The sequence below is a fragment of the Pseudophryne corroboree genome, chromosome 1, assembly GCF_028390025.1.
Source record: "Pseudophryne corroboree isolate aPseCor3 chromosome 1, aPseCor3.hap2, whole genome shotgun sequence".
NCBI lineage: Eukaryota > Metazoa > Chordata > Amphibia > Anura > Myobatrachidae > Pseudophryne > Pseudophryne corroboree.
The window spans coordinates 1,022,080,760-1,022,102,399 of record NC_086444.1 but is presented as its reverse complement, the minus strand read 5'-3'; positions in this window follow the sequence as shown (position 1 = coordinate 1,022,102,399).

The following is a 21,640-nucleotide window of genomic DNA, read 5'->3' as shown; positions in this document are numbered from 1 at the left end:
AAGCCGCTAATTGCCATCTTTAAAAAGCCTCTTCTGTGTGCACCTAAAAGGCTTCAGAGTATGATGTTAACATTACAGCATTACAATCTCTGTGTCACCTACAATCCAGGCCCTGAGATGTATATCAGTGACACTCTTAGTAGAGCAATAGCTATGGATGGGGGTTCTGGAGCAGCTCAGAGTTATCACACAGTGTGCACCATGCATCCAGTAATGACTGACTTTGCAAAGATTAACCAGGCAGATTATCTGAATGTCACTGATCAGCGACTGCAGCAGGTTCAGCAGCACACCATGACTGATGAGAACCTGCAGATTTTGAAGTCTATTTTACTGGCTGGATTGCCGGACTCAAAAGAAGAGACACCAATCATAGTGAGGGACTATTGGTCATTTAGAGATATTATCAGCGTACAGAATGGCATTTTGTACAAGGGGCCAAGAGTCATCATACCAAAATCTTTGAGATCTGAGATGCTGGCACGCATACATTCCAGCCATCTTGGAGGTGATGCATGCTACAGACAAGCAATAGATACATTGTACTGGCCTAACATGCAAAGTGAGATTAAGAACTATGTTGGTAACTGCTTGGCGTGCAATGAATATGCTCATGCACAACAGAAAGAACCTATGATGTCACGAGATACCAGTGCGTCCATGGCAGATTGTCAGCATGGATTTATTTACTTATGCAGGCAAAGACTTTCTGTTAATAGTGGACCATTATTCTGATTTTTGGGAAATTGAGCTTCTCCCAGACTTATCATCTGAGACTACAATAAAGCACTGCAAGGCACAATTTGCACGTTATGGCCAGCCTGAAAGAGTGATCTCGGACAATGGACCGCAGTTTGCATGTGAACAATTTAGACGATTTGCCTCTGAATGGGAGTTTGAGCATGTTACTTCATCCCCACGTTATCCAAAATCGAATGGTAAAACTGAGTCTGCAGTTAAGATAGTAAAGAATTTGTGCAAAAAAGCTAGCAGTGATAATACAGACCAATGGAAGGCCATATTACATTGGAGAAATACACCCACCGAGGGCATGGGGACTAGTCCTGCACAGCGTCTGATGTCAAGGAGACTTAAGACATCTTTACCAGTAGTCAGCACTTTACTCTATCCGAGTGTAGTCCAAGGTGTGCCTAAATTGCTACAGCAGAGGAAGCAGATTTCTAAGCTGGGGTATGATAAATCTTCTAAGGAGTTGCCTGAACTTGCTATTGTTGAGCCAATTCGCATTAAGCCCCTTCCTGGAGATCGCACAGGCCATTGGAGACTTGGTACCTGTGTGCGCAAGGTTGCACCACGCTCATATCTTGTGGATGTGGAAGGTAATTTGCACAGACGCAATCGTGTGGATTTGCGAGTAGCTGAAGGGACAATACTACATGAGAATGTTGGGCGTTCCTGGCTTGATTATGGAGCCGGTTACGCCAATGGTGAATCAGGAATTTGAAAGGCCACAGATTGTTATACCTGAATATGGAGAAAATGAGAATATGGAACATGCAGACATTCCGGGATGGCAGTCCATCATTATCACCCGCTAGAGTTATACAGACTCCTGCCCAACGAAATTCATCTCCGACTCAACATTCTGTTTTTACTCGTAGTGGCCGTCATTCACGGTCACCTGACAGACTTGATTTATAGTTTCAAAATAAACAAAGTAATGGAGGACATTGTTAGCATTGTTAGTTATGTTATACCTGCAGCATACAAAAAAAAAAAAAAAAAGATGTTTGTGTAATGTTAATCTAACCTAGTGTTGCCATGTGAGTTATATAGATGTAGCTGCTTGTGATGGGGGTGGGACTTCCTGTCCAACCTGACTTGTTCAACATGACTACTTGGAACTAGCATGCAGTGTTTGTCTTCATTTAATACATCTGAAACATATGCCCGCTCCTGCTACCATAGACATAACATTACTAAGCTGCGGGAGCGACCGAGCACCGGCTCTGCGTCATTTGATCACCAGCAACACAGCAGAGGATGCAGTGGAGGAGGGTGACACTGTTGGTCCTTGCCGGACAGGCAAGTGTTGTTATATACTGGTTGCATAATCATATGTATCACACTAACAATAAACATTTAGTATCAGTCTTAAATGGAGCCCAAAGTATGCTATAGCTGTAACAACAGTATCAGATAAAAACAAAAGTAATGACTAAAGCACAATATATTTCTCTCACACCTCTGCACATTAATAAAAATGTAACAGTCCGCATACTGGGAATTAGGAGACGGTGCACAGTGGGACATAAAAGTTCCATACAAGGCGTCACACTCTTTCTAAGATTACCCCCTTGCACCCGCAATTGTTTCCACCCGTCCGCCAACTGCTGCTGCCTGCTATGTGATACATGTGATCCATTCATGTGATCCACCACCCATAGCCGACCCTAACCAATATGATGCCCTAGGCAAGTTTTTGGCCCGGTGCCCCCTAGCACCGCCGATAGTTCCACCTTTGACCTTGCACCACTTTCCCAGCACCATCACCCCTCACCCATAGCAGTCCTCATTTTGGTGCTCCTACCCCCTATATTTTAAATAGGTACAGTGCGCACATTCAGCGCACAGCCCAAAAAGTGGCATGTTCTTGCTGGGAAGGGGCATGGCCAAACAGTAGTACCCCCAATTTAAATTAGGCCACACATTACAGCAACCTTATTCACATTTTATCACGGGATAGTGTTCCTTATTCACGTTACATCACACAGTAGTACTACTTACCTTATATACATTATTCCTCGCAGTAGTGCCCCTTATTCACATTACATCACACTGAATTGCTTCTTTTTCACATTACACCACATCATATTGCTCTTTACATTAGATCACACAATAGTGCCCTTTCTATACATTACGCCACACAATAGAACACCTTATACACATAATGCCCCACATTAGTAATGCATTTATACACATAATACCACACAGTAATGCCCCTTACACATGACACACATATTAATGTCCTTATAAACATAATGTGCCTTACACATTATGCCAACCTTTATTAATGCCCTTATACACATAATGTCCCCTACACATATGCTGCACATCATTAATGCGTTTATACACAACACACATAATGCCTATTACACACATATGTCGAACACTATTGCACAACCAACCCACACACAGCACTCACACGGCTGCTAATACTGTGACCTCTGCCTCTGCTTGGACACAGATGCCTCAACACGCCAAGCAGCAGGAGATGCCTTTTTTGCAAAAAAGTCAAGTGTCTTTTTTGCCAAAAATGCATCTTATTTGCATTGCTATATGGCTAGGATGCACAAGCAGCTTCTGCTGATTAAAATTATATGTAACATGCCTATATTCTGTGTGCGACTGTGACTGTATATGCATATGAAAAGCTACTGTACATTACAGTGATTTCCAGGAATACACTGTAACGTAGCAATTCATATGCAGATACAGTCACAGTCACACACATAATATAGGCATGCTGCATATTGGGGGCAATTCTGAGTTGATCGCAGCAGCAAATTTGTTAGCAGCTGGGCAAAACCATGTGCACTGCAGGGGGGAGGGGCAGATATAACATGTGCAGAGAGAGTTAGATTTGGGTGTGGTGTGTTCAAACTAAAATCTAAATTACAGTGTAAAAATAAAGCAGCCAGTATTTACTCTGCACAGAAACAAAATAAACCACCCAAATCTAACTCTCTCTGCAAATGTTATATCTGCCTTACCTGCAGTGCACATTGGGCCTAATTCAGACCTGGTCGGATGCAGGCTATTTTTTGCACTTCTGCGACTGGTAATTGCCACTTACAGGGGGAGGGGGTAAGGGCTTTGCAGGGGTGCGATGGCCTGTGCAGTGAGCTGTACAAACAAAAGTTTGTGCAATTTCTGCACAACCCAGAACTTACTCAGACGCTGCGATGATCTTGGCCTGCGTTTTTACCGACACTCCCAGAAAACGGTGAGTTGCCGCCCAGGAATGCCTTCTGCCTGTCAATCTTCTTGCGATTGCCCCTGCAATCGCTTCCATCATAGAAGCCATCGCTCTAGCCGTCACACGCATGCGCAGTTCAGACCCGATCGCATGGCTGCAAAAAAATACAGCGTGCGAACGGGTCTGAATGACCCCCATTTGTTTTGCCCAATTGTTAACAAATTTGCTGCTGCATTTAACTCTGAATTACACTTTATTATTTTAATCATCAGAAGCTGCTTATGCCCCTAGGCATTCCAAATGCCCTAGGCATTTGCCAAGTTTGCGTTTACATAGGGCTGGCTCTGCCACCACCTCCTGGCTCTCCTGTCTCCTGCGCCGTTCTCCCCACATGCCGGGCCGCTTAATGTAAAACTCTGTCTGCTGTTACTGGAATGCATGTAAAGAAGCTAATTGAAGCTGGATCCGCAGTCCTTACTTAGCTCTGCGTCCCCTCTGCTTCATACTGGATGCTGAGCGCTGGGCATGGAGTGTAAAGAGCCTGGCAAGCAAGCGGCTTGGTAAGTGTGTAACACCCTGTATCGGTAAGGCAATGCTAAAAATGGTCACATATATATATATATATATAGTGATTAAAGTAAAAGTTTATGGGGTTTCATTTAATAAAAATACCACTTAATGGTAAGAGTTGTTAAACTGTATATACCCTCATAGAGGGTAAAATTTGATATAAATAACAAGCATGTCACCCTCACGGAGGGTAAGTGGTCTGAGCCAAATAATTAATGTCCCAGGAAGTTTATGTGCTCGTGGCCCCAGGACTGGTGCACTGGCAAGCCGGTGGGGGTTAATCGGAGAGCCAATAGGAGGATCGGAGCTGGCGCGTGGAAAAAGAAAGGAGCAGGACTGATCCGGGGCCTGGGGAAGAGGTGATAAAAAGGAGAGGAGAGAAACCGTTGGAGAGTCCCTGAGGAGAGCTGACTAGATGGCGGAGCTGCGCTGCGAGAGCGGACGGGAGCAGGGGAAGTAACGGATCGGGACGGAGCCGGAGGAAGCTAAAAACCGCCACTTACTTCATCCGATCCCCAGTGCTACTGTGGTGTGAAGCAGGAGCTGGCGTCGGCAGCATAATTAGTAGCGGTGACGCGAGAAGGAGAAGGGGAGCTGAAGTGCGGAGGTTCTCCACTGTCGATGCCCTCCGGGAGGTGACCAAGCCTCTCTAACCAACCGAGAGACATCAATACTGTGAGTGTTACAAAGGGATAGAACCACTGACACTCCATATAAGGTCGGGGGTGGGGCTATGCTACATAACAGTAAGAAAAGGGCCTCCAACTGAAGGGACTTGATTACAGCAGCATCATAGAGACTGAGTGTGAAGGAGGAGAGCCTTCCATTGAAGGGGAATTACTTGTAATACAATTGCAGGAGATTGCAGCTATTCAGTAAAAAAAAAAGCAAACAAACAGAGAGTACTCTCAATCCAATATCTGTCAGGCCTGACTATTTCATACCATACTTAAAATTACAAGCTAGTCAGCAAAAGAACAGTTAAATATATAGCTACATGTAGAAATATACTTACCGCTACCGCAGTGCAGATACAGAGACTGGTTGCTAGCGCCACCATTCAGCCTGTTAGTATGTCAGCAGAAGTCAATTGCAGAAAACTCCGCCTCACAAATTATAGTCACCTATAGTGAATAAGAAGATTGACATCAGTTTCCGTTGCATCTAAAAGAATAGGATTACAGGGACAGTCAGCACAGCTTTACCACAGATAAGTTGACACAGTATATGGAACATTAATTCTGGATATTTACCAAGGATTACAAAAATTGCAAAATATTTGTTATCAACTAGCTCTGCAGGGCATAACAATATTGTATTGACGTTATTTCTAGTCTGGGACATACTAACCCGTAAAGACTTCATGTGCACCAACAGAATGGCCATAGTTTACTGCGTAGTACAGTTATTATAAAAGTATAATTAATAGTATCTGAGTTAACAATTAATAAGAAGTCAGCTGTTATACCAGTGTTACCATATATTTTTTTCTTGACAGTTAATATGAGTAATATTGTTATATGCACTTTAAACCTTATTTTCCTTAGGGAGTGAGAAAGCAGTTGAGAGCAGCGATTGCAGTACAATAAATGCTTTATTGATATGTCGAAGTTTATTAGTGAATATTATTATAATATAGTACTAATTACAGTGACACGGATATTGATATTTCGGTCAATAAATGTTGTTTAAGGCGCGTCTAAGCACTAACATTGAGAAAAATAATAATAAAGCAAATCGTTTGGTTCACCACCAATAGTTGCAAAGTCTATTTTTAACCTCCCCTCTCTGCGAAAACCCAAGAAGACTATGGAAAGGTACAGCTACTACAAGGTAATACTGCATTCACCAGTGAGAGGAGACAGCTATCACTAAGTGGAAGTGTACAAATTTGGCGTCCACAGAACAGGATACAAATACAAACATGTCAACAGAAGAACAACCAACAACAAGTTCACAAAGTTCTCAAACAAGGACGGATGGTCCACAATCATTACAATCAGTCATGGCAAGTGTAAATCCGATCACTATGCCATATTATTTTGGGGCCCCGTGGTTGCCCACATATTCGGGAGAGGCAAGACACAAGAATGCTAACACATTTATTCAGTTTAAAACTAAGATGCAATCCATGTTTAGACTATATCCCTTAGGTAATCAGCAGCAAGTAGAAATCTTAATAGGGCAGCTAAAAGAGTTGGCATTGCGGGAAGTGCTATATTGGCCCTTGGAAGAGCGACAGACAGCAGAACAGGTGTTCCAAAGGCTAGCAACCACCTTTGACATTAGTACACTGTCAGAGCTTAAGTCTCGGTTCTATTTTAGGAAACAACAACCAGGAGAGTCGTTAAGAGACTTTGCATTAAGTTTACAGGAAGCATTAAGAGACATTAAGGAGATAGATGAGACAGAAGTAAGGGAAGTGGATGGGGTCCTGATAAATCAATTCATAGATGGAACCAGCTGTGAGAATAGTAAATCCCAATTGAAACTTTTGAGATTACAAAAAAAAAATGACTCCTTTTTAGACTTCAAGGAGGCAGCGATTAAAGTGGTTGGTTCAAGTCAACCAAAAGAGGTTTCCTTTCCTGAAATGCCAGGATATCAAGAATCATCAGAGAATAGGGCTGATCTGTATAGTATATCAGGTGAAAAGGTCAAACCGGAAAAATTCGTTCAGCAGGGTGCACAGGCCCCTATTACGGATCCTGTACGATTATTAAAGGGGCAAATGGAAGAACTGACGGTAGGAATGGCGGCAATGAACCGAGAGTTACAAAAACTCAGTAAACAAGCCCCATTTGAAAGAATAGAATCAAATTGGCATACGGATCGGAGAAGACCAAGGAATGAGTGGTGGGAGTCACCGTCAGGAAGAGGTCGAAGGCCCACTGACCGATTTGATTCACAGGGACGCCCTATCTGTAGGCGATGTAATATCAGTGGACACATTGAGCGAGTCTGCCGTCAAGAGGAGTCTTTAAATGACAACACCCCGAGGCCAGAGACCAACCCTCGGGGGGAAGCAACACAATAGGTCCTACGCCAGAAGAATGGTGCCCGCAATATGTGGGACAATGTCCTATAGTTAACATCCAGATTAATGGAGTACAGGTATCGGCTATATTAGATACCGGCTCTCAAGTAACTACTATCCAGATGGGAGTCTTCCAGCAACATTGGCAATTGACGGGAATGATGCCACCTCCACCACCTTGGCTCAGGCTTCTGGACAGCAATTGACTAAATATATCCTGTCAGGGATATTACGAATTTGACTTTAAGATAGGACAGGCTGTTCTTCCGAGACAAGGATGTCTTATCACCAATGTAGACGACCCAACAGTCCCTTCTATTATTGTAGGGATGTATGTATTACAAAACTGTCCAGAAGAACTAATTGCTGCCTTAAGGAAGGAATTGTCTAATATACCGCCAATTTTTCAACAAGCATTACAGAGAACTATCAGGACTCTTCAAGGACAACAACGATTTATAAATGCCTCGGGAGAGGTCGGAAAAGTGAAAGTAGCCGATCGGCGACCAATAGTCTTAAAACCCAACACAGAAACTGTGGTATGGGGAAAAGCTCGATGCGGACCCCTAGGAAGGGATTATGATGCATTTGTAGAACCTTATCAGACAGCCCAGGGTGGTAATATTGTTGTGGCACGAGTGCTAGTTACTGTAAAAGGAGGACGAGTGCCTTTACGAATTCTTAACCCTCATGACTACCCTGTGAGATTGTGTCGGAATCAAACCATGGCTAAACTGGTATGGACTGATTTCCAGGACATTGTTGATGTAATCTCTTACCCTAATCAGATAGACATCAGCTCGGACACCAGTGACAAAGATGAACAAGTGTCGTCATGGTGGGAAGAAATACAAATAGGGGAAGAAGATACTGCAGAAGAGCTCAAACAAGGAGTACTCAAAGTAGTCTAAGAAAATTCCGTTACTTTCAGTATACATTCAGCAGATTTCGGATTAGTTGCGCAGGTTCAACATTATATTCCCACGGGAAATGCACCACCCATTAAAGAGCGATATCGACCCCTGGCCCCAGCCTTATATCAACCCGTAAAGCAAATGTTAGAAGAAATGAAAACATCCGGGGTAATAAGAGAAAGTCATAGTCCGTGGGCGGCACCCATAGTATTGGTTCGAAAAAAAGACGGAAATTTGCGCTTTTGTATTGATTACAGAAAACTTAATCAAGTAACACACAAAGACGCGTATCCCTTGCCGAGGATTGAAGAATCTTTGACAGCTCTGAGATCGGCCACCTACTTTTCTACACTTGATTTAACTAGTGGTTACTGGCAGATTCGGATAGCACCGACAGATCAAGAAAAGACAGCTTTTACCACTCCTATGGGACTATATGAGTTTGAGAGAATGCCGTTCGGACTATGTAATGCTCCAGGGACGTTCCAATGAGTCATGGAGCATTGTCTAGGGTCTAGGAATTTCGAGATGGTGTTGCTGTATTTAGATGACATAATAGTCTTCTCCCGCGATTACCAAGAACACCTCACGCATCTCCACGAGGTCTTTAAACGGTTAGCGGAGTATGGTCTCAAGGTAAAGCCTTCTAAATGCCATCTCTTGAAGACCCAAGTACAATATTTGGGACATATTGTAAGTGCAGAAGGAGTAACTCCTGATCCAGAGAAAATAGCTGCCGTACTGGACTGGCCTACACCCACCACCATAAGGGAAGTGAGAAAGTTCTTAGGCTTTGTTGGATACTATCGTCGATTCGTGAAGAACTTTGCTCACGTTGCGGCTCCGCTGCATGAGCTACTTCGTGGGACTCCCAGGATTCAGCAACATCGGAATACACCGATAGTATGGACCAACACACAACAAGATGCATTTGACAAGCTGAAGGCATTCCTCACTCAAACGCCTATACTAGCATATCCTGATTACAGTCAACCATTCCTACTCTATACTGACGCTAGTTATCAAGGGTTGGGAGCTGTCCTGTCACAAAACCAACAAGGGAGAGAACGAGTAATTGCCTATGCAAGTCGAAGTTTGAGAAAAACTGAAAGAAATGACACAAATTATAGCGCTTTCAAATTAGAGTTTTTGGCATTAGTGTGGGCCGTTACAGAAACATTTAAAAACTACCTGGCCGCCACTCCATTCATAGCATTTACTGACAATAATCCTCTTTCTCATTTGGCAACAGCTCACCTGGGAGCTTTGGAACAGCGATGGTGCTCCCGATTAGCCAATTACCAGTTCACTGTCAAGTATAGGAGTGGGAAAAGTAACGGTAATGCTGACGCCCTGTCCCGACTATCTGGCCCAAGTGAAAGTACCAATGAAGCGGATGAGTGGGAAGACGTTGAAATGCCACACTTTCATGATCTGCTCATTCAACAACGGTTTGTGATTACCGAGATACAGTCAATACAGACGCAAGATAACTCGAGTGTGGACAAACTAGAACCGGAGGAGAAATGGCGTCAAATCCAGCAAGAGAGTGTTATCCTAAACAAGTTGAAAACTCTGTTATTATCCGGAAAAGTGTTGAATAAACTAGAACAACAAGTAACCGAACCAGAGCTGTTAAAACTTTGGCGTCAAAGAGATCGGTTAAGGATACAAAAGGGACTTTTAGTTCATTGCGGAATCAGCCCGAGAACGCATCGCCCCATCACGCAAATTGTGTTACCACATCAGGATAAAGACTCTCTGCTCATAGTGTATCATAACCAATCGGGACATTTCGGGGCCCAAAAGTTGGAAGCTCAAATACGGAAAAGATTTTTTTGGGATCGGAATGCGAGAAGATATAACAAATTGGTGTGCCAACTGTTCAAATTGTATCCTTCGCAAACCAGCTCCCGCGAATCAGAAAGCCCCTCTTCATCCTATAATGACTACTTATCCATTAGAACTAGTGTCTCTTGATCATATCAAATTAGAGTCTAGCCGAACTGGGTATCAATATGCTCTTACCATGATAGATCACTATTCAAAATTTGCTGTAGTCCTTTCAGTGTGAGATCTGTCCGCAAGAACCACTGCAGAATTGCTATGGAGAGCTTTCGTTCGTCCTTACGGGTATCCGGAAAATATATTAACTGACCAAGGACCGGCGTTTGAATCGCACTTGTTTCAGGAACTATGCGCTCTATACGGGTGTAAGAAATTAAGGACTACTGCATATCACCCCCAATGCAACGGATTATGTGAAAGGATGAATCAATCGCTGATCGGTATGTTAAGAGCGATTCCCGCTTTGGAGCGTCAAGACTGGCCGACAATATTACCAGAAATTACCTTCCTATATAATAATACGGAGCATAGCTCCACGGGATATACACCATTCTATTTATTGTTTGGTCGGGAGGGCAAATTGCCTGCAGATGTAAGATTGGATGTCCCTCAAGGAATTGCACAAGAAACCATTCCTTGTACAGACTGGGTAAAAGAACATCAACAACGTTTAAAAACTGCACAAAATATCGTCAATCAACGAATGGATCAGGTGCGAAAGCAACAGGCTGAACGTTACAATGAGAATGCTCTAGCTGAACCTCTGAATATAGGCGATTGGGTTTTGAAGAAGAACAACCATCGACATAGCAAGCTGGATAGTTATTGGGAAGCAATACCATATCAAATAACGGGTATTCCAAGATCTGAGGTAGCTGTCTATCGAATAGCCAAAGATAATGGACATTACTCCTTAGTCGTACACCGCAATCAATTAAAAAAATACAAAACTACAACTACTCGAAATGAAAGTGCTGAAAGCAGAGAGGCAGAGAGGGTGAGCCTATCTACTGAATCCTTGTCCAATGACTCTTTAGAAGGTATGATGGGACTGTTCTGGCCAGTACTAGTCTCTACCCCTCCGGGATCGGTCATGATGACTGAAGAAAAATTATCCCGTGATAGTGAGAAGGAAGGTCATAACATATATGAATCTAAATTAATCTTGCCTCATGTACCAGAATGTAATGAATCTGATGCAGAATTCACTCCTTTACTGAGAAGGTCGGAGAGAAGCACGCAGGGAATCCTGCCTTCTCGATACAGATGTTAAATGGTCACAAATATTCCTGTTTTGTTTAAAATCCTTTTTAATTATATTTATGTAGTGATGTTCTAATAATAAGTTATGAATAATTTGAAATTATGGTGAGGACACGCATAGTTAAAGCCGGGATCTATGTAACACCCTGTATCGGTAAGGCAATGCTAAAAATGGTTACATATATATATATAGTGATTAAAGTAAAAGTTTATGGGGTTTCATTTAATAAAAATACCACTTAATGGTAAGAGTTGTTAAACTGTATATACCCACATAGAGGGTAAAATTTGATATAAATAACAAGCATGTCACCCTCACGGAGGGTAAGTGGTCTGAGCCAAATAATTAATGTCCCAGGAAGTTTATGGGCTCGTGGCCCCAGGACTGGTGCACTGGCAAGCTGGTGGGGGTTAATCGGAGAGCCAATTTGTTGGATCGGAGATGGCGCGTGGAAAAAGCAAGGAGCGGGACTGATCCGGGGCCTGGGGAAGAGGTGATAAAAAGGAGAGGAGAGAAACCGTTGGAGAGTCCCTGAGGAGAGCTGACTAGACGGCAGAGCTGCGCTGCGAGAGCGGACGGGAGCAGGTGAAGTAACGGATCGGGACGGAGCCGGAGGAAGCTAAAAACTGCCACTTACTTCATCCGATCCCCGGTGCTACTGTGGTGTGAAGCAGGAGCCGGCGTCGGCGGCATAATTAGTAGCGGTGACGCGAGAAGGAGAAGGGGAGCTGAAGTGCGGAGGCTCTCCACTGTCGACGCCCTCCGGGAGGTGACCAAGCCTCTCTAACCAACCGAGAGACATCAATACTGTGAGTGTTACAAAGGGATAGAACCACTGACACTCCATATAAGGTCGGGGGTGGGGCTGTGCTACATAACAGTAAGAAAAGGGCCTCCAACTGAAGGGACTTGATTACAGCAGCATCATAGAGACTGAGTGTGAAGGAGGAGAGCCTTCTATTGAAGGGGAATTACTTGTAATACAATTGCAGGAGATTGCAGCTATTCAGTAAAAAAAAAAAGCAAACAAACAGAGAGTACTCTCAATCCAATATCTGTCAGGCCTGACTATTTCATACCATACTTAAAATTACAAGCTAGTCAGCAAAAGAACAGTTAAATATATAGCTACATGTAGAAATATACTTACCGCTACCGCAGTGCAGATACAGAGATTGGTTGCTTGCGCCACCATTCAGCCTGTTAGTATGTCAGCAGAAGTCAATTGCAGAAAACTCCGCCTCACAAATTATAGTCACCTATAGTGAATAAGAAGATTGACATCAGTTTCCATTGCATCTAAAAGAATAGGATTACAGGGACAGTCAGCACAGCTTTACCACAGATAAGTTGACACAGTATATGGAACATTAATTCTGGATATTTACCAAGGATTACAAAAATTGCAAAATATTTGTTATCAACTAGCTCTGCAGGGCATAACAATATTGTATTGACGTTATTTCTAGTCTGGGACATACTAACCCCTAAAGACTTCATGTGCACCAACAGAATGGCCATAGTTTACTGCGTAGTACAGTTATTATAAAAGTATAATTAATAGTATCTGAGTTAACAATTAATAAGAAGTCAGCTGTTATACCAGTGTTACCATATATTTTTTTCTTGACAGTTAATATGAGTAATATTGTTATATGCACTTTAAACCTTATTTTCCTTAGGGAGTGAGAAAGCAGTTGAGAGCAGCGATTGCAGTACAATAAATGCTTTATTGATATGTCGAAGTTTATTAGTGAATATTATTATAATATAGTACTAATTACAGTGACACGGATATTGATATTTCGGTCAATAAATGTTGTTTAAGGCGCGTCTAAGCACTAACATTGAGAAAAATAATAATAAAGCAAATCGTTTGGTTCACCACCAATAGTTGCAAAGTCTATTTTTAACCTCCCCTCTCTGCGAAAACCCAAGAAGACTATGGAAAGGTACAGCTACTACAAGGTAATACTGCATTCACCAGTGAGAGGAGACAGCTATCACTAAGTGGAAGTGTACAAATTTGGCGTCCACAGAACAGGATACAAATACAAACATGTCAACAGAAGAACAACCAACAACAAGTTCACAAAGTTCTCAAACAAGGACGGATGGTCCACAATCATTACAATCAGTCATGGCAAGTGTAAATCCGATCACTATGCCATATTATTTTGGGGCCCCGTGGTTGCCCACATATTCGGGAGAGGCAAGACACAAGAATGCTAACACATTTATTCAGTTTAAAACTAAGATGCAATCCATGTTTAGACTATATCCCTTAGGTAATCAGCAGCAAGTAGAAATCTTAATAGGGCAGCTAAAAGAGTTGGCATTGCGGGAAGTGCTATATTGGCCCTTGGAAGAGCGACAGACAGCAGAACAGGTGTTCCAAAGGCTAGCAACCACCTTTGACATTAGTACACTGTCAGAGCTTAAGTCTCGGTTCTATTTTAGGAAACAACAACCAGGAGAGTCGTTAAGAGACTTTGCATTAAGTTTACAGGAAGCATTAAGAGACATTAAGGAGATAGATGAGACAGAAGTAAGGGAAGTGGATGGGGTCCTGATAAATCAATTCATAGATGGAACCAGCTGTGAGAATAGTAAATCCCAATTGAAACTTTTGAGATTACAAAAAAAAAATGACTCCTTTTTAGACTTCAAGGAGGCAGCGATTAAAGTGGTTGGTTCAAGTCAACCAAAAGAGGTTTCCTTTCCTGAAATGCCAGGATATCAAGAATCATCAGAGAATAGGGCTGATCTGTATAGTATATCAGGTGAAAAGGTCAAACCGGAAAAATTCGTTCAGCAGGGTGCACAGGCCCCTATTACGGATCCTGTACGATTATTAAAGGGGCAAATGGAAGAACTGACGGTAGGAATGGCGGCAATGAACCGAGAGTTACAAAAACTCAGTAAACAAGCCCCATTTGAAAGAATAGAATCAAATTGGCATACGGATCGGAGAAGACCAAGGAATGAGTGGTGGGAGTCACCGTCAGGAAGAGGTCGAAGGCCCACTGACCGATTTGATTCACAGGGACGCCCTATCTGTAGGCGATGTAATATCAGTGGACACATTGAGCGAGTCTGCCGTCAAGAGGAGTCTTTAAATGACAACACCCCGAGGCCAGAGACCAACCCTCGGGGGGAAGCAACACAATAGGTCCTACGCCAGAAGAATGGTGCCCGCAATATGTGGGACAATGTCCTATAGTTAACATCCAGATTAATGGAGTACAGGTATCGGCTATATTAGATACCGGCTCTCAAGTAACTACTATCCAGATGGGAGTCTTCCAGCAACATTGGCTATTGACGGGAATGATGCCACCTCCACCACCTTGGCTCAGGCTTCTGGTCAGCAATTGACTAAATATATCCTGTCAGGGATATTACGAATTTGACTTTAAGATAGGACAGGCTGTTCTTCCGAGACAAGGATGTCTTATCACCAATGTAGACGACCCAACAGTCCCTTCTATTATTGTAGGGATGTATGTATTACAAAACTGTCCAGAAGAACTAATTGCTGCCTTAAGGAAGGAATTGTCTAATATACCGCCAATTTTTCAACAAGCATTACAGAGAACTATCAGGACTCTTCAAGGACAACAAAGATTTATAAATGCCTCGGGAGAGGTCTGAAAAGTGAAAGTAGCCGATCGGCGACCAATAGTCTTAAAACCCAACACAGAAACTGTGGTATGGGGAAAAGCTCGATGCGGACCCCTAGGAAGGGATTATGATGCAATTGTAGAACCTTATCAGACAGCCCAGGGTGGTAATATTGTTGTGGCACGAGTGCTAGTTACTGTAAAAGGAGGACGAGTGCCTTTACGAATTCTTAACCCTCATGACTACCCTGTGAGATTGTGTCGGAATCAAACCATGGCTAAACTGGTATGGACTGATTTCCAGGACATTGTTGATGTAATCTCTTACCCTAATCAGATAGACATCAGCTCGGACACCAGTGACAAAGATGAACAAGTGTCGTCATGGTGGGAAGAAATACAAATAGGGGAAGAAGATACTGCAGAAGAGCTCAAACAAGGAGTACTCAAAGTAGTCTAAGAAAATTCCGTTACTTTCAGTATACATTCAGCAGATTTCGGATTAGTTGTGCAGGTTCAACATTATATTCCCACGGGAAATGCACCACCCATTAAAGAGCGATATCGACCCCTGGCCCCAGCCTTATATCAACCCGTAAAGCAAATGTTAGAAGAAATGAAAACATCCGGGGTAATAAGAGAAAGTCATAGTCCGTGGGCGGCACCCATAGTATTGGTTCGAAAAAAAGACGGAAATTTGCGCTTTTGTATTGATTACAGAAAACTTAATCAAGTAACACACAAAGACGCGTATCCCTTGCCGAGGATTGAAGAATCTTTGACAGCTCTGAGATCGGCCACCTACTTTTCTACACTTGATTTAACTAGTGGTTACTGGCAGATTCGGATAGCACCGACAGATCAAGAAAAGACAGCTTTTACCACTCCTATGGGACTATATGAGTTTGAGAGAATGCCGTTCGGACTATGTAATGCTCCAGGGACGTTCCAATGAGTCATGGAGCATTGTCTAGGGTCTAGGAATTTCGAGATGGTGTTGCTGTATTTAGATGACATAATAGTCTTCTCCCGCGATTACCAAGAACACCTCACGCATCTCCACGAGGTCTTTAAACGGTTAGCGGAGTATGGTCTCAAGGTAAAGCCTTCTAAATGCCATCTCTTGAAGACCCAAGTACAATATTTGGGACATATTGTAAGTGCAGAAGGAGTAACTCCTGATCCAGAGAAAATAGCTGCCGTACTGGACTGGCCTACACCCACCACCATAAGGGAAGTGAGAAAGTTCTTAGGCTTTGTTGGATACTATCGTCGATTCGTGAAGAACTTTGCTCACGTTGCGGCTCCGCTGCATGAGCTACTTCGTGGGACTCCCAGGATTCAGCAACATCGGAATACACCGATAGTATGGACCAACACACAACAAGATGCATTTGACAAGCTGAAGGCATTCCTCACTCAAACGCCTATACTAGCATATCCTGATTACAGCCAACCATTCCTACTCTATACTGACGCTAGTTATCAAGGGTTGGGAGCTGTCCTGTCACAAAACCAACAAGGGAGAGAACGAGTAATTGCCTATGCAAGTCGAAGTTTGAGAAAAAATGAAAGAAATGACACAAATTATAGCGCTTTCAAATTAGAGTTTTTGGCATTAGTGTGGGCCGTTACAGAAACATTTAAAAACTACCTGGCCGCCACTCCATTCATAGCATTTACTGACAATAATCCTCTTTCTCATTTGGCAACAGCTCACCTGGGAGCTTTGGAACAGCGATGGTGCTCCCGATTAGCCAATTACCAGTTCACTGTCAAGTATAGGAGTGGGAAAAGTAACGGTAATGCTGACGCCCTGTCCCGACTATCTGGCCCAAGTGAAAGTACCAATGAAGCGGATGAGTGGGAAGACGTTGAAATGCCACACTTTCATGATCTGCTCATTCAACAACGGTTTGTGATTACCGAGATACAGTCAATACAGACGCAAGATAACTCGAGTGTGGACAAACTAGAACCGGAGGAGAAATGGCGTCAAATCCAGCAAGAGAGTGTTATCCTAAACAAGTTGAAAACTCTGTTATTATCCGGAAAAGTGTTGAATAAACTAGAACAACAAGTAACCGAACCAGAGCTGTTAAAACTTTGGCGTCAAAGAGATCGGTTAAGGATACAAAAGGGACTTTTAGTTCATTGCGGAATCAGCCCGAGAACGCATCGCCCCATCACGCAAATTGTGTTACCACATCAGGATAAAGACTCTCTGCTCCAAGTGTATCATAACCAATCGGGACATTTCGGGGCCCAAAAGTTGGAAGCTCAAATACGGAAAAGATTTTTTTGGGATCGGAATGCGAGAAGATATAACAAATTGGTGTGCCAACTGTTCAAATTGTATCCTTCGCAAACCAGCTCCCGCGAATCAGAAAGCCCCTCTTCATCCTATAATGACTACTTATCCATTAGAACTAGTGTCTCTTGATCATATCAAATTAGAGTCTAGCCGAACTGGGTATCAATATGCTCTTACCATGATAGATCACTATTCAAAATTTGCTGTAGTCCTTTCAGTGTGAGATCTGTCCGCAAGAACCACTGCAGAATTGCTATGGAGAGCTTTCGTTCGTCCTTACGGGTATCCGGAAAATATATTAACTGACCAAGGACCGGCGTTTGAATCGCACTTGTTTCAGGAACTATGCGCTCTATACGGGTGTAAGAAATTAAGGACTACTGCATATCACCCCCAATGCAACGGATTATGTGAAAGGATGAATCAATCGCTGATCGGTATGTTAAGAGCGATTCCCGCTTTGGAGCGTCAAGACTGGCCGACAATATTACCAGAAATTACCTTCCTATATAATAATACGGAGCATAGCTCCACGGGATATACACCATTCTATTTATTGTTTGGTCGGGAGGGCAAATTGCCTGCAGATGTAAGATTGGATGTCCCTCAAGGAATTGCACAAGAAACCATTCCTTGTACAGACTGGGTAAAAGAACATCAACAACGTTTAAAAACTGCACAAAATATCGTCAATCAACGAATGGATCAGGTGCGAAAGCAACAGGCTGAACGTTACAATGAGAATGCTCTAGCTGAACCTCTGAATATAGGCGATTGGGTTTTGAAGAAGAACAACCATCGACATAGCAAGCTGGATAGTTATTGGGAAGCAATACCATATCAAATAACGGGTATTCCAAGATCTGAGGTAGCTGTCTATCGAATAGCCAAAGATAATGGACATTACTCCTTAGTCGTACACCGCAATCAATTAAAAAAATACAAAACTACAACTACTCGAAATGAAAGTGCTGAAAGCAGAGAGGCAGAGAGGGTGAGCCTATCTACTGAATCCTTGTCCAATGACTCTTTAGAAGGTATGATGGGACTGTTCTGGCCAGTACTAGTCTCTACCCCTCCGGGATCGGTCATGATGACTGAAGAAAAATTATCCCGTGATAGTGAGAAGGAAGGTCATAACATATATGAATCTAAATTAATCTTGCCTCATGTACCAGAATGTAATGAATCTGATGCAGAATTCACTCCTTTACTGAGAAGGTCGGAGAGAAGCACGCAGGGAATCCTGCCTTCTCGATACAGATGTTAAATGGTCACAAATATTCCTGTTTTGTTTAAAATCCTTTTTAATTATATTTATGTAGTGATGTTCTAATAATAAGTTATGAATAATTTGAAATTATGGTGAGGACACGCATAGTTAAAGCCGGGATCTATGTAACACCCTGTATCGGTAAGGCAATGCTAAAAATGGTTACATATATATATATAGTGATTAAAGTAAAAGTTTATGGGGTTTCATTTAATAAAAATACCACTTAATGGTAAGAGTTGTTAAACTGTATATACCCACATAGAGGGTAAAATTTGATATAAATAACAAGCATGTCACCCTCACGGAGGGTAAGTGGTCTGAGCCAAATAATTAATGTCCCAGGAAGTTTATGGGCTCGTGGCCCCAGGACTGGTGCACTGGCAAGCTGGTGGGGGTTAATCGGAGAGCCAATTTGTTGGATCGGAGATGGCGCGTGGAAAAAGCAAGGAGCGGGACTGATCCGGGGCCTGGGGAAGAGGTGATAAAAAGGAGAGGAGAGAAACCGTTGGAGAGTCCCTGAGGAGAGCTGACTAGACGGCAGAGCTGCGCTGCGAGAGCGGACGGGAGCAGGTGAAGTAACGGATCGGGACGGAGCCGGAGGAAGCTAAAAACTGCCACTTACTTCATCCGATCCCCGGTGCTACTGTGGTGTGAAGCAGGAGCCGGCGTCGGCGGCATAATTAGTAGCGGTGACGCGAGAAGGAGAAGGGGAGCTGAAGTGCGGAGGCTCTCCACTGTCGACGCCCTCCGGGAGGTGACCAAGCCTCTCTAACCAACCGAGAGACATCAATACTGTGAGTGTTACAAAGGGATAGAACCACTGACACTCCATATAAGGTCGGGGGTGGGGCTGTGCTACATAACAGTAAGAAAAGGGCCTCCAACTGAAGGGACTTGATTACAGCAGCATCATAGAGACTGAGTGTGAAGGAGGAGAGCCTTCTATTGAAGGGGAATTACTTGTAATACAATTGCAGGAGATTGCAGCTATTCAGTAAAAAAAAAAAGCAAACAAACAGAGAGTACTCTCAATCCAATATCTGTCAGGCCTGACTATTTCATACCATACTTAAAATTACAAGCTAGTCAGCAAAAGAACAGTTAAATATATAGCTACATGTAGAAATATACTTACCGCTACCGCAGTGCAGATACAGAGATTGGTTGCTTGCGCCACCATTCAGCCTGTTAGTATGTCAGCAGAAGTCAATTGCAGAAAACTCCGCCTCACAAATTATAGTCACCTATAGTGAATAAGAAGATTGACATCAGTTTCCATTGCATCTAAAAGAATAGGATTACAGGGACAGTCAGCACAGCTTTACCACAGATAAGTTGACACAGTATATGGAACATTAATTCTGGATATTTACCAAGGATTACAAAAATTGCAAAATATTTGTTATCAACTAGCTCTGCAGGGCATAACAATATTGTATTGACGTTATTTCTAGTCTGGGACATACTAACCCCTAAAGACTTCATGTGCACCAACAGAATGGCCATAGTTTACTGCGTAGTACAGTTATTATAAAAGTATAATTAATAGTATCTGAGTTAACAATTAATAAGAAGTCAGCTGTTATACCAGTGTTGCCATATATTTTTTTCTTGACAGTTAATATGAGTAATATTGTTATATGCACTTTAAACCTTATTTTCCTTTGGGAGTGAGAAAGCAGTTGAGAGAAGCGATTGCAGTACAATAAATGCTTTATTGATGTGTCTAAGTTTATTAGTGAATATTATTATAATATAGTACTAATTACAGTGACACGGATATTGATATTTCGGTCAATAAATGTTGTTTAAGGCGCGTCTAAGCACTAACATTGAGAAAAATAATAATAAAGCAAATCGTTTGGTTCACCACCAATAGTTGCAAAGTCTATTTTTAACCTCCCCTCTCTGCGAAAACCCAAGAAGACTACGGAAAGGTACAGCTACTACAAGGTAATACTGCATTCACCAGTGAGAGGAGATAGCTATCACTAAGAAGTTTGTACACTTCCACTTAGTGATAGCTGTCTCCTCTCACTGGTGAATGCAGTATTACCTTGTAGTAGCTGTACCTTTCCGTAGTCTTCTTGGGTTTTCGCAGAGAGGGGAGGTTAAAAATAGACTTTGCAACTATTGGTGGTGAACCAAACGATTTGCTTTATTTTTTTCTCTCAATGTTAGTGCTTAGACGCGCCTTAAACAACATTTATTGACAGAAATATCAATATCCGTGTCACTGTAATTAGTACTATATTATAATAATATTCACTAATAAACTTAGACACATCAATAAAGCATTTATTGTACTGCAATCGCTGCTCTCAACTGCTTTCTCACTCCCTAAGGAAAATAAGGTTTAAAGTGCATATAATAATATTACTCATATTAACTGTCAAGAAAAAAATATATGGTAACACTGGTATAACAGCTGACTTCTTAATAATTGTTAACTCAGATACTATTAATTATACTTTTATAATAACTGTACTATGCAGTAAACTATGGCCATTCTGTTGGTGCACATGAAGTATTTAGGGGTTAGTATGTCCCAGACTAGAAATAACGTCAATACAATATTGTTATGCCCTGCAGAGCTAGATGATAACAAATATTTTGCAATTTTTGTAATCCTTGGTAAATATCCAGAATTAATGTTCCATATACTGTGTCAACTTATCTGTGGTAAAGCTGTGCTGACTGTCCCTGTAATCCTATTCTTTTAGATGCAACGGAAACTGATGTCAATCTTCTTATTCACTATAGGTGACTATAATTTGTGAGGCGGAGTTTTCTGCAATTGACTTCAGCTGACATACTAACAGGCTGAATGGTGGCGCTAGCAACCAGTCTCTGT